This window comes from Rhinoderma darwinii, chromosome 9, assembly GCF_050947455.1.
Source record: "Rhinoderma darwinii isolate aRhiDar2 chromosome 9, aRhiDar2.hap1, whole genome shotgun sequence".
NCBI classification, from domain to species: domain Eukaryota; kingdom Metazoa; phylum Chordata; class Amphibia; order Anura; family Rhinodermatidae; genus Rhinoderma; species Rhinoderma darwinii.
In genome coordinates, this window is record NC_134695.1 from 38,267,731 (window position 1) to 38,282,255 (window position 14,525).

The window sequence follows — 14,525 nt, forward strand, 5'->3', positions numbered from 1 at the left end:
AAGACATAGCGAAAACTATATATGGCTATATACATATGTTCAATCTTCCACTTCTCTCCCATATATATGCCTGTTCAGCATGGTTAAATGGGCATGCTACAGTAAGCGGCTTCCAGAGTACTCTGCTGCATATCTCCAGGAGAAACTAAGGACAAAATGGCTTGAAATCCAAACAAATACACTAGTACACTTTAGTGTACATATACACTTACACTATCTGTGGCATTGTATAGTATTATAAGTTATAATTTATGTATTTCGAGTATAGTCACCTACACCCAACAGTTCCTAAGGCCCATGATGTGGAGATCTTGCGGGTGCTTCCTGCCTCTTTCCTCTCTTTCATGACACCCCGTACTGATGTCATAATCTGCCCTAATATCTATATAGATACATTAATACGCCCTCTGCTGGATCCTGTAATATCAAGCAGAGCAAAAAATTTCCTTATAGAGCTGCAATTCCTAACATTATTCTGTGGAGGCGCCAAGGGTGTCTTGGTATCAAGGAAGCAGAAAGGAAGAACCCCAAGTATCTCCTCATCAGAGAATCCCAGGTATGTAAGGTTTGAAAGAAAGCTGTTTTTCCATCTTTTGACCGGATATACACTTTAACGAAAATTCGTCTTTTGTATAATAATAATAATAATAATAATAATAATAATAATAATAATTTATAAAGCTTTCATCAATTACACACACTAATGGTTTAGGAATTGGGGACGTACAAATACCAATTAAAAGATACTCAAGTTTTATGTGTACAAATTATCAGTGCTTACATCCAAAACTATATTTTGCTACTTCTTACATTTTATTAAGCGCAATGAACCGGTGCCCCAAAGACGTTACATCTTAATTGTTTGCCTGGTAAAGATGCTGGCACTCTTCCAGCAGTGAATAGGTTAACACCCCTGTTCAGACCATCTTAAATAGCACTTTGAAGTTCTTTTTCTCAAGGCTCAAAATACCTTGTTGGACGGAGATCAGAGGGGTATTAAACAGAATCGCTAATTAATTAAGCAAAGTTACATTTTTAAACAGTGTTTGTTGTGTTAGCCAAACACCCGTATGGAAAATCTTACCCCCCTCTATCCCTCCCTGAAAACATCAAAGCGCTCTCTCCTTCACCAACTATAAAAAGATGTGGGATCTTATCAGCTTTAGACTGGATTCTATGTACAAATAGCAGCAAGATTCGCTTTTGATCAGTGAGGATGTGAAAATTTTACAGGAACAGTGGAATCCACCAACGCTGCATATTTTAATGCGAATTACATGCTAACTTGAAACAAAGACAAATCTAATACTTAGGGATGGCACCGTCAAACACTTTTTCACTTCAATTATTATACATACACTGTAAATTGATGTTCTATTCTATTATCCTTACGGGATACGGAAAACAACTAAAGAAGAAACTAATATTAATGACAAGAAGAACAATGATATAATAATAATAATAATTATAAGGCCATGTTTACAGCTACGTCCGAGGCTCCACGCAGCGCTATATTTCCCAACAAAATGACGGATCCATCACAGCGTTGTCGCTTCTGTTATAAACGGAAGCCACAATGCAGATGTGAACAGAGCTTTACACGTCTAAAAGTTCCAGTTCCTTGAAAATACATGGAATTTTCCTGCGTCATACTTTCATTTCTTCTGATTTTTAGTGCAAAATATTGTTAATAATTGGCACTTTTAAGCCATACAGTGGAAAAACTGCCAAGCAGGGTCGTCATTCGTGGAAGCGTCACCAGAGAGCGAGTTTTTGGTCCAACACACATACAAATACGGGATTACTTTTCCATGAATGCACATGAATATATACATATACTTGCCAAGTGTAATAATTTGCCAGCATTGCCCTGCTCTCCCAGAAGACGTAATCTATTCTGTTGTCTGGCATAACTTGAAGCTTCTGGGCCCCAATGCAAAATATTTAACGGGCCCCCCAACTATGTTTTATTTGTAATACTAGTGTGTTTTTTTATTTTGGCAGAAAGACTATTGGATCCACTCAGGCATCAGAATCTGGGTGTGACTGCTACCTCTTCACCCGCTATAGCTACTTCACTGATTTTGGAAGTGTAGCAGGAGAAGCATAGCACCATGAAGGTAAGGGTATGTTCACACGGCTTATTTACGGACGTAATTCGGGCGTTTTAGCCCCGAATTACGTCCGAAAATGCGGCTCAATAGCGTCGGCAAACATCTGCCCACTCATTTGAATGGGTCTTACGATGTTCTGTTCCGATGGTCATTTTTTTTACGCCCCGCTGTCAAAAGGCGGGGCGTAAAAAAGACGCCCGCATCAAAGAAGTACCTGTCACTTCTTCAGATGTAAATGCCGCCGTTTTCACATTGACTCCATGGAAAAACAGCTCCATTTACGTCCGTAATTGACGCAGCGAAAAAGCACCTCAACATGCCATTACGCCTGAAATTACGGAGCTGTTTTCTCCTGAAAACAGCACCGTAATTTCAGCCGTAACGGACGCTGTAATCAAGTTTTCAGTACGAGACAGTTGTCCGGCAGCGAGGCAGGGACTAGCGTCGTACATAACTATGATGCTAGGAGCCCGGCTCCCTGCACTGTGTTCGGTCCGGGACTTGCGACCGAAATACATCCGTCAATTACGGACGTAATGACCTCGTGTGAACTTACCCTAAATGTGTAATACTCTATGGACACTGTGACAGGAGCCGTTATGTGAGAACTGTGGTGACACTTTAGCTGGCAATGATATAGGGGAATGTGGGATTAGAAATACGGGTACTAGAAAATGGACGAGAAATAAGCACACACACAACATCACAGCAGAAAATTAAAGAGGTTGCCCGATTTCAGCAAATTAATGTTATTTTTTTTTGTATAATATAAAATGATACAGTTTTCTAATATATTTCCTGAATTAATTCTAAACGGTTTTCAAAATCTCTGCTTGTTGTTATTCAGTAGGAACATTGATTGTTTACTTCCAGTGGATAAACTTCTCTCCATGGTCATGTGATGGACACACAGGTGCTGGGATCATTAGGGCATGACCACACATGGCGGAATTCCTCCGCAACTGTCCGCATCAATGCCGCACCTAATCCGGGTTGCGGATTACGGCTGCGGATCTGCACAAAATGTGCAGAAAATTGATGCGGACTAGCTGCTGCGGACTGCGGGAAAAGTGCTTCCCTTCTCCCTATCAGTGCAGGATAGAGAGAAGGGACAGCACTTTCCCTAGTGAAAGTAAAAGAAATTCATACTTACCGCCCGTTGTCTTTATGACGCGTCCCTCCTTCGGCATCCAGCCCGACCTCCCTGGATGACGCGCCAGTCCATGTGACCGCTGCAGCCTGTGCTTGGCCTGTGATTGGCTGCAGCCGTCACTTACACTGAAACGTCATCCTGGGAGGCCGGACTGGAGACAGAAACAGGGAGTTCTCGGTAAGTACGAACTTCATTTTTTTTTACAGATACATGTATATTGGGATCGGTAGTCACTGTCCCGGGTGCAGAAACAGTTACTGCCGATCGCTTAACTCTTTCAGCACCCTGGACAGTGACTATTTACTGACGTCTCCTAGCAACGCTCCCGTCATTACGGGAGCCCCATTGACTTCCTCAGTCTGGCTGTAGACCTAGAAATACATAGGTCCAGCCAGAATGAAGAAATGTCAAGTAAAAAAAGCAAGACGCATCCGCAGCACACATGACATGTGCATGACAGCTGCGGACTTCATTGCGGAAATTAGAATCTCCATTGAAGTCAATGGAGAAATTCCGCCATGAGTCCGCCACTGCTCCGCAACAGACAGAGCATGCTGCGGACACCAAATTCCGCTCCGCAGCCTATGCTCCGCAGCGGAATTGTACGCATCGTGTAAACGAACACTGCTAAATTAAAGTGAAAGTCAATGTAGAAACGGCTCCGCTGCGGATTAACGCTGCGGAGTGTCCGCAGCGGAATTTAAGTGCAATTCCGCCATGTGTGAACCCGCCCTTAGAAGAGACAGCTCTGATACACATTCTGTAACTGTAACCATAGCAGGACATGAAATTGGACAGAATTGTATCCACTGGAAGTAAACAATGGATGTTCCTACTGAAGAAACAACAAGCAGAGATCTTGAAAACCGTGAAGAATTAATACAGAATGTTGGAAAATTTTACATTTTACTTTTAAATATAAAAAAATAATTATTCGCTGAAACCGGACTACCCCTTTAACCCCTACACGCATCACATCATAATACCACGTTGTGGTGCAGGGGATGAGGTTTGGAGAGGGCTCATCCGCTGAGCCTGCTCCGTACGCAGTGTATTACAGATGACACCCGGGACTAACTGCCAAGAACAGCAATCGCGCTGTTCCTGGTCGTTTAACCCCTTAGATGCTGCATCTAAGACGCTAGAAAGAGGAGCGCCCCCCTCTGACAGCTCATTGGCCCACCTTGTGATGCAATCGGGGGCTGCCGATTGTTGTCATGGCAGCCCAGGGGCCTAATGAAGGCCCCTAGGACTGCCTTTCTTCATCTCCTGTTAAGCCGTGTCTCTGGCACCGCTTAACAGGAGCCTCTAAAAATGACAATATCCAACGATCGCTGGTTCAAGTCCCCTAGGGGGACTAATTAAATGTTTTTAAAAAAAAAATAAAAATCAAAACCCCCCTTTTCCCATTTTTCCTCTAAAGTAATGTAAAAAATAGAAAAAATAAACAAAATTGGGATCGCTGCGTCCGTAAAAGTCCGAGCTATTACAATAAAGCATTATTTAACGCGTACGGTGAACGCCATAAAAAATGTCACTTCATGTCTCACAAGAAATTAAATAAAAAGTGATCAAAAAGTCTCATCTAGCCCAAAATAGAAACTACAGATTGTAAAAATAAGCCCTCCTACCGCTCAAATCGACAGAAAAGTTATGGCTCTCAGAATATGGCGTCAAAACACAAATTTATTTTTAACAATTAGTTTCTTCCTTGTAAAAGTAATAAAACATACAAAAAAAACGATATAAATTTGGTGTCGCCATAATCGTATTGACCGAATAAAAGGTAACATGCTGTTTTTACCGCACGGTGAAAGCCGTATAAACAAAACCCCCCAAAAGATGGAGCAATTGCTGTTTTTTTCCGATTCCACCCCACAAAGAATTTTTTTCCAGTTTCCCAATACATAACATGGTACAATAAATGGTGCCGCAAAAAACTACAACTCGTCCTGCAAAAAACAAGCCGGAAATCGACGGAAAAAAAAACCAATCATGGCTTTTGGAAGGTGGGTAGGAAAAAATGTAAACGAAAATCCCAAAAATAAAGAATCCTTACTAGGCGCACTCATATAAATCATAGGGCCTATAGCAAAACGTAATTTATCCACTATTATTTGATAATAAATCATTACAGCGATATGAGTTACGGTATATTTTTCACAAAATAGTTTTGTGAATTTAACTGTCAATAGTCTGTGAATTTGCACAAGTGGAGAAGATAGGGACTTTAAATCTTGTCCTGTATTTTTATTTTTGTTGAGAGAGGCTCCAATAGAGTTTAGATCCTTTTACACGGACAGATAAACTGGCCGTAACAAGCACCAAGCGGCGACAAAAGAAGTTTATTGTCGTTCATTTACTTTCCTTTTCTTGTAGCAATGATCGAGAGAGAGTTCATAGAAACGATCGAGAGGGCGATCATCGCCCTGTGCAAAAGGTCCTTAAGTATGACTTTAGTTAATATCAATGACTCTAAAGATAAAAATAATAGAGTGTAGGGAGTTGTACTTCATCACATTATTCTGGAAGATTCCTTGTAGGTCTTTCAATTATTCCTTAATATGGATAGCGGGGATTCCTGCTATTTTGTATTTAGCAATTATCATTTTAGCGATATGTAAGTCCTATTCCAATAAGACATTTCGGCACGCTCTGGTGAGGACTGAATTACAGAACAGTATTTATGCCTGTCCATTTACTTTAGTTTTAAATAAACCATTGTTCTCAGGGGTACATGTTAAACAGTTCTACATAGTGACGTTACAGCCTCTGCGTGCAGCAGACTTTCACAGCATACACCAGGGTATGAACATTTTGCAAATTCCTTTCCACAATAGTGATTATCAGTGTTTTGTTTTTACATTCATTAGACTGAAATCATTACCCGAGAGGATGAAATCATTTTGACAGGGATAAGAATATAATTACACATCAGAGTCCAGGGATTTATGTAGAAATGTAGAATAGGATCTCTAGTAGAAGTCAGGGACTCCCAGGGACCTGAAGGTTATTTTAGCTTTATGGTCTAATTTTACAACATTAAAGGTTATGTACACCTTTGAAATATTGTGTATCAGTGTGTTTTGTGCAACTTGGTAATTACATTTTATTAAAAATTATTTTTACTTATTGAGATACAACTGCTTTGTATCCTGTATACAGAGCAGCTGTGTCTAGTGCTAAATCCTGTATCTGTCAGATCAGCTGCACTGACGGGTTCAGTGTCAGCGGGTCCCTCGTGTCTCCGACATGCAAAATCGAGCTGTTACCGATCACATCTAAGTTCATAACTTAGATTTTATCGATTACAGGTGGATCCTGCGTGTCAGAGACACGGGGGAGCCGCCGACACTGAACCCGTCAGGTCCGCGGGACTGACGGATTCGATGCAAAGCGACCGATACAGCTGTTCTGTATAGAGAATACAGAACCGCTGTATCTCCAAAAGTAAAACAAATTTTTAATAAAAACTATTTACAAAGTTACACTAATCACACTATTTATTAATAAAAAAATGCCCTCAAAAGGTTTACATAGCCTTTAAGTCTGTCAAATCATGCCCCTCCTAGCATATTTTGTCTAACAAAAATTACTTACCGTAGGTCATCTGATGGGATCTAAATGTTTAAACCCAACCATAGGCCTCTTTTAGATGGACATATAGTACCCACGTTTTCCTATCTGTGTTCCAGATCTAACACCCGGACCCCCATGTTTCTACTGATCCAAACTTACAGTAGTATATGAATCTTCAGTAGAACTGCAAGAGGTCCAGGTATTTTGTAAGAGGTCCAGGTATTACAGACAGAATGCAGACAGTTAAACACGGTACAATCCACCCATCTGAACAAGGCCTCAGTCCTAACAGCTGTTTCTTCCACCAATCACACCGACGTTTTATGATACGAGAACGATGTTGAACATTTTGAAAATGATAAAACCTTAGATAAAGAAAGTTTCTGTAGGTGGCATGAAGTCACGCACAGTGCATTGTTTACTGGAATGAAATGTGATTACATAGGTCAATTGGCTGGTACTTATTAGTGTAAGCAAAGTGATCTACCCAGTCATATGTAACATGATAAATATGTTGCTTTTTTAATGGTCTGTGTGTGGTCTACACATCCTAAAGGGCAAGAATTACAACAGAGCTTACGCTCGTTATCTCCTCTATAATCTCTCAGATGTTCAACAGTACAAACCAGTATGGACTGTATATAGTGCGGACAGACAAGCAGTCCGGTCTGTGTAAAATATAATCATCTGATCAGTACTTATAATGCATGGTGTGTGGGCAAAGTACAAGTTACAAGTACAAGTTACAAGTATATAGTAACATGTAGTCAGATGGAGCACTAACTTGATTAAATGATTGCATTGTTATTTATTACACCCTAGGGAAGCATTAGCATATACATAATTATACTAAAAAAACATATTCAAAATCCAATGCATTGGTAGGCTTTGTTAAAATGCAGGCTCATGGATCATTAATCTATACCCATCCAATGCTTCTTACTGATGACCTATCCATCGGATAGGTAATCCGTACATGATCTCTGGGAGTCCGACACCCGGACCCCGCACCGTTAAGCCGCTCCGGCTGCCTGGAAGTAGTTGGCTCCGGCCACTGAATAGCGGCGAGCTTCCGTACTGCAGCTCTGCTCTTATTCAAGTGAATAGGCATAGAGATGCAGTTCGACAGCACGGCCGCTATGCTATGTACGGAGCCAACTACTTCCGGCTCCGTACATAGCATAATGGGCTATAACTTCTGGTGCCTGGAGATAGCCGGAGCGGCGTAACGGTGCGGGGTGCGGTTGTCGGTTGTCGGACCCACACCGATCATATACTGATGACCTATCCGGTGGATAGGTCATCACTTGTTCAGTAGTGGACAACCGCTTTAGTGCTGTGTCCACCCCGTCTATACTTGCTAGTGTAACACATAATAATATATGTTGAAGTGGGCATATCACCTCTCTTGACATGTTTTTTTTAGTAATTACTTATATTACCCATGCTATAACAATACTAGAGCACCTCTTTTTTTAAGAACTCTGTGTTGTGCTGTTCCTCTGTAATTCCTCCTGTAAATGTATGAATACACTGATGACTGGGTGTTATCGTCCTGCTTATCAATAGGGTGGGCAGAATCAAGCTGGGTAGGAACACGCCCCATTGACAAGGACAATAGTAACACCCAGTTGTCAATTTGTTCACTCATTTCCAGGAAGAATAACAGAGGTACAGAACAACACAAAGTTCTTTTCTCGTCTACTAAAATACTTAATAAGGTAAAGAACAAAGTGCATATTGTGCACTCATTTGAATTTGCTCAACAGAATTTACATCCTGCGAATGTGAAAATCTACAGCATGCCGTGATTACTGCCCAGATTTTTTCGCTACATGTATTGCGCTCTAAACCGGCACAGATTTTCAGCCTGCAATCCTCATCTAAGAGCCATGACAAATCTGCAATGTCTGAATATAAAAAAATCTGCGACATGTCAGTAGTTTTTATTGGTGGGTGTGTTGAGTGATGAGAACACCACCGATAGCCGAAAAGAAGGCGCAGAGGCACTCAGCTAAGCACTTTGTCCTTCTGGCTTTGTTTGGTTGTTCTTGGGAGAGGCACAGGCCATAGATTTTCATTTTCTAAAGGGCTTCTGAAATATTAAAGCAGGAAGCTGATTGGTTGCTATGGTCAACTGCACTATTTTTGGCCCTAAATTCAGCTTTTTCCTGCACCCATAGAGCTCAATTTGATAAAAAAAAAAAAACTGCACCAAAAGGGCAATTGCCTGAATAACCTGTGCTGCAGTTTTTGGAGCAATTCTTTCTGGCTTCTGGTGGTGCTTTGTATTAAACACACCAAAAAAAGAATATGCAAAAGAGGCCTAAGGGCACATTCAGACGTGGCGGAATCGCTGTTGAATTCCGCTGCGGACAGTCCGCAGTAGAATTCTGCAGCAGCCGTTTTTTACATTTGTTTCTATACATTTTTAGGAAACTTAGTTCAGACGTTGCGGAAAATAACTGTGCGGAAATTAGACTGTGGTGCAGAATTTTCCCTCCGCAGAATGCACGTTAAGTTGCGGAGAAGCAGCGGAATTTCACTGCGGATTTCAGCATTTGCAATGCAAAAACTGAAATCTGTGGCAAGTCTGCTGTGATATCCGCAACGTCTGAATTACCTGTCAAATATGCAAATGTTGCTGCAAATTCGCAAAGAATCTGCAGCAACATTTTCAGCGGAAAAATTCTGCCACGTCTGAACATGGCCTAAGACGGTCAGACACGTTGGAAGATGACATTGATCCAATTGATGGTAAACAACCCCGTTATAGTACAGATGTTTAGCTTTTAAACTAAGATCATGTTTGACTTTGCTCACAACTCTAAACGGTGAAATAAGTGAAATATTGTAAAGTGCTTGACATTCAAACACTAACTCCTGCATGTTGTGAAAATTCCTAAAATATATACTGTACAGTCACAGCGGGAAATCTCGCAATGAGGCATGTTTTCAAACCCCCTAGTTATACATATTGGCCATTATTATGATTTACCCCTCCCCCGACTTCATCTCATGTCACTCATATCAGTTGTTAGTTACACTTTAGGTGGGACGGTCTGGAGGTTTAAAACGTATGCACACGGTACAGAGGCCGTACAACGACACGTGAAATCCCATACCGGACTCCTTGTGCTGCCACACAATGCTCTTTTGGGTGATGTATAACAAGCTCCATACATACGACATCCAATGGAGCGCACCACCATTTTTTTCTATCTAATTTCATATGGAGGTCCAGTAAAGGCCCCATGCATGCACTTCTATGGTTGCTATAGTCATAATGGAGATGTAAGGGCGGGTTCACACATGGCGGAATTCCACTTAAATTCCGCTGCGGACACTCCGCAGCGTTAATCCGCAGCGGAGCCGTTTCTCCATTGACTTTCACTTTAATTTAGCAGTGTTCGTTTACACGATGCGTACAATTCCGCTGCGGAGCATAGGCTGCGGAGCGGAATTTGGTGTCCGCAGCATGCTCTGTCTGTTGCGGAGCAGTGGCGGACTCATGGCGGAATTTCTCCATTGACTTCAATGGAGATTCTAAGTTCCGCAATGAAGTCCGCAGCTGTCATGCACATGTCATGTGTGCTGCGGATGCGTCTTGCTTTTTTAACTTGACATTTCTTCATTCTGGCTGGACCTAGGTATTTCTAGGTCTACAGCCAGACTGAGGAAGTCAATGGGGCTCCCGTAATGACGGGAGCGTTGCTAGGAGACGTCTGTAAATAGTCACTGTCCAGGGTGCTGAAAGAGTTAAGCGATCGGCAGTAACTGTTTCTGCACCCGGGACAGTGACTACCGATCCCAATATACATGTATCTGTAAAAAAACATATAAGTTCATACTTACCGAGAACTCCCTTCGTCTGTCTCCAGTCCGGCCTCCCAGGATGACGTTTCAGTGTAAGTGACGGCTGCAGCCAATCACAGGCCAAGCACAGGCTGCAGCGGTCACATGGACTGGCGCGTCATCCAGGGAGGTCGGGCTGGATGCCGAAAGAGGGACGCGTCACCAAGACAACGGCCGGTAAGTATGAAAATCGTTTACTTTCACTAGGGAAAGTGCTGTCCCTTCTCTCTATCCTGCACTGATAGGGAGAAGGGAAGCACTTTTCCCGCAGTCTGCAGCAGCTAGTCCGCATCAATGTACTGCACATTTTGTGCAGATCCGCTGCAGAATCTGCAACGCAGATTCTGTGCGGCATCGATGCGGACAGTTGCGGAGGAATTCCGCCATGTGTGGTCATGCCCTAATACGGCCAGTGCATGAGGCCTTAGGGCAAAAGCAAGACCTCTCGAGTAAAAACTGAACATGCTTCATTAATAAATTGGCATGACTGATCCCCATGAAGATAGGCAAACATCTGCCAATGAAAGAAGCATTCGATTAAAGTAAAGAGGCATTATATACACTGTACACAGCACAATGATATATTCTTCGTCTACAAACACCCTTTGTACTTTGTTTTTTCTTCATGAAAGTTACATCACACGTAGTTGAGATAGAAAGAAAACATTTGCAGAGCATGTGAGTCTTTGTAAAAAAAGAAAAGGCGAACTTTCAAAGCACAGGCTTGTACTGGATTGTGTTAGCATTTCAATGAGGATTATATACAAAATAGCTTTCCTCCAGAAGGAAAAATCTCCTCAAGGAGAAACAGTATCCAAATAGGGTCTGTAGCGACAGCTCATTACACCTTGCGGCCCACGCTCTCTAATAAAAAGCAAGTTTATATTAATTGTACAGCGCAAAACTAAGACATGGGCCTCATTTTTTTTACAAGGTGTACCAGAGAAACTGGCCTTGTTGCCCATATAAACCAGCTTCCATTTTTACAGAGCAGTTTAAGAAATGAAAGCTGCCACTATTAAAGGTTATGTACATCTTTGACATAGTTTTTTTTTTTTAAATAAAATTGTTTATCAGTGGGTTTGGTGCAACTTCCTAAATAAATTTTTATTTAAAATAATTTTTAGAGATTTGAGATACAGCTGCTTTGTATACTGTATACAGAGCAGCTGTATCGTTGGCTAAGACCAGTATCCGGGGGACTGACGGGTTCAGTGACAGCGGGTCCTGTGTGATCCACCTGTAATCGATCACATCTAAGTTAAGAACTTAGATATGATCGTTAACAGCTCAATCCTGCGTGTCAGAGACAATGTATTTAGGAAGTTGCACCAATCACACTGATGAACAATTTTATTAACAAATAAATAATAATATTTCACAGGTGTACACAGCCTTCAAAGCCACCTGGTCATCTATTTTTTGGTGCTAGTTTTTATAGAAAGATATTGAATAATGATGTTGGGCTTTGTTAACATTTGGTTAGGTGTCTCTGTCCCAAATTTCGTCAGATTTGACAGGAGAAATAGCGCTGTTATTCTTCCCGTCAAAATAATGAACACAACTACAGAGTTTAACGGACCCCATTGTAAGTCAATTGGATCCGTCGGGCACCGTTGGTATCTGTGGTGCAAAAAAAAATATTTGTTTTCCCTTTGTACTGAATAGTCTAAGATAAGCCACACCCAATGAATGGTGTCATGTGACTGTCTGCAGCCAATGGTTGTGAGAAGGAGAGGAGAAAATGTCTCCCTTGTTACAAGTCATATATACACACATATAATATGGTGTATTGATCCATTTGTGTGTGTTTTCTGTGAGAGACTTGTCTATCTGTGCCTGTAGTGTATTATATAACCTGTATATAACCCACACATACAGACACAACAATGCTGGCAGCCAGTACACTCCACAGACTTAACAGTACAACTGAGCATGTGCGGGTTCAAATAAAATGGCCCCTGCCTTCAGTCAGATATACCTCCCTATATAAGGGTACATCCACACATAGGGTAAACACTGCAGAATTTCTGACCAGATTTTCTGTGCTGAAATTCTGCCACATTTTCGCAATAGAAATTGACAAGCTGCAGATGAGAATCCTCACCGCAGATCAGATTCCGCACTTCTTTTCTTCTTATTTTTTTCCACAGCGCGTTGATGAGATTTGTTCAAATCTCATTCACTTTGCTGCTACAGTAATACACTGCTGAATTTCTGCACAGAAAATCAGGTTGAAATTCTGCAGTGTTTACAATACGTGTGGACGTACCCTAATCCTTATATTTATAGAGACAATATTACAGGATCATAAATTATAATAACTAAATAGAGTCACAGTCTCTGCTGCAGGTGACAGCTCCTCTTTACTCTTCCCAACATCCGCTCAGGAGCTGAGTCCACTCCATACCCAGCGGATGTCACCTGCACATTACTGTTCACATTTCACTGTAACGACCAGGATTGGAGATAACTTTGATCCTCGCTACTTATCCACTCAGATGCCACGGTCAATAGCGGCCGCAGCATGTAAGTCCTTAGACAGAATGGGGGGGGGGGGGGGGCACTGTTATCCTATTGGCTCTGTGAATGTACAATTGCAGTGTATTGTATAAATGATTTAACTCCCCTAGTGTAAAAAGATGTTAAATTAAGTTTTCAAGAATATATATAAAAGAACATGAAAAGTTCAGAAAACTTATTTTCTAATTTTTTTTTGTTGTAAAATAATGTAAACAATAAAAAATAAACATATTAGGTATCACCACCTACGTAAAATATCTAAACTATTAGAATATTATGTTATTTATCCTGCAAGGTAAACACCGTAAAAAAAAACAAAAAAACGCCAAAGTTGCTGTTTTTCAGTCACCTCATTTTCCCCAAAAAATTGAATGCAAAGTGATCATAAAGCCGCCTGTACCCCAAAACGGTACCAATGAAAACGACAGCTTGCCCCCCCAAAAAAACAAGCCTTCACATAGCTCCATCGACAAAAAAATAATAGTTATTGCTTTTTTTTAACAAATAGTTTTAGTAAAAGTATTAAAACATAAAAATGCTGAATAAAGTTAGCAAGTTATTTTTAGCACGAATGCTGTAAAGTTAATTGCTGTTTTTTATCCATTCCACCCCATAAAATATCATTTTTTACGTTTTTTAGTACATTATATAATACAACTCGTCACGAAAAAAAACGAGCCCTCATACGACTATGTCAACAGAAAAATTAAAAAGTTATGGCTCTTGGAAGGCAGGGAAGGAAAAACAGAAATAAAAAAATTAAAACTAGCTGTGGCGGGAAGGAGTTAATAAATCTCCAACATTGTTTTTAAACTGTCCCATACGAAACAATCAGAGTTTAACTTTCATTTTCTAAATTGATTGGTTGCTCTGGGCAATAAGGAAACTTCTGAGACAGTTTAGATATACAAAACCTACTTTATGCAGATTAAACACTACAGCTGGGTTCACACGACCTATTTTCAGGCGTAAACGAGGCGTATTATGCCTCGTTTTACATCTGAAAATAGGGCTACAATACGTCGGCAAACATCTGCCCATTCATTTGAATGGGTTTGCCGACGTACTGTGCCGACGACCTGTCATTTACGCGTCATCGTTTGACAGGTGTTAAACGACGACGCGTAAATTGACTGACTCGGCAAAGAAGTGCAGGACACTTCTTTGCAACGTAATTTGAGCCGTTCTTCATTGAAGTCAATGAAGAGCAGCTCAAGATTACGGGCGTCACAGACGCCTCGCAAAATGCGAGGAGGAGCTTTTATGTCTGAAACGACGCAGCTGTTTTCTCCTGAAAACAG

The 14,525-nt window shown here is 41.1% G+C and overlaps 1 protein-coding gene across 1 annotated transcript in view; it reads right to left on the bottom strand.

The window, feature by feature from the left end:
* NKD1 (NKD inhibitor of Wnt signaling pathway 1) overlaps nucleotides 1-14,525 on the bottom strand; it is a 94,354-nt gene that overhangs the window by 16,570 nt on the left and 63,259 nt on the right. The gene's annotated exons all lie outside the window — the stretch shown is intronic.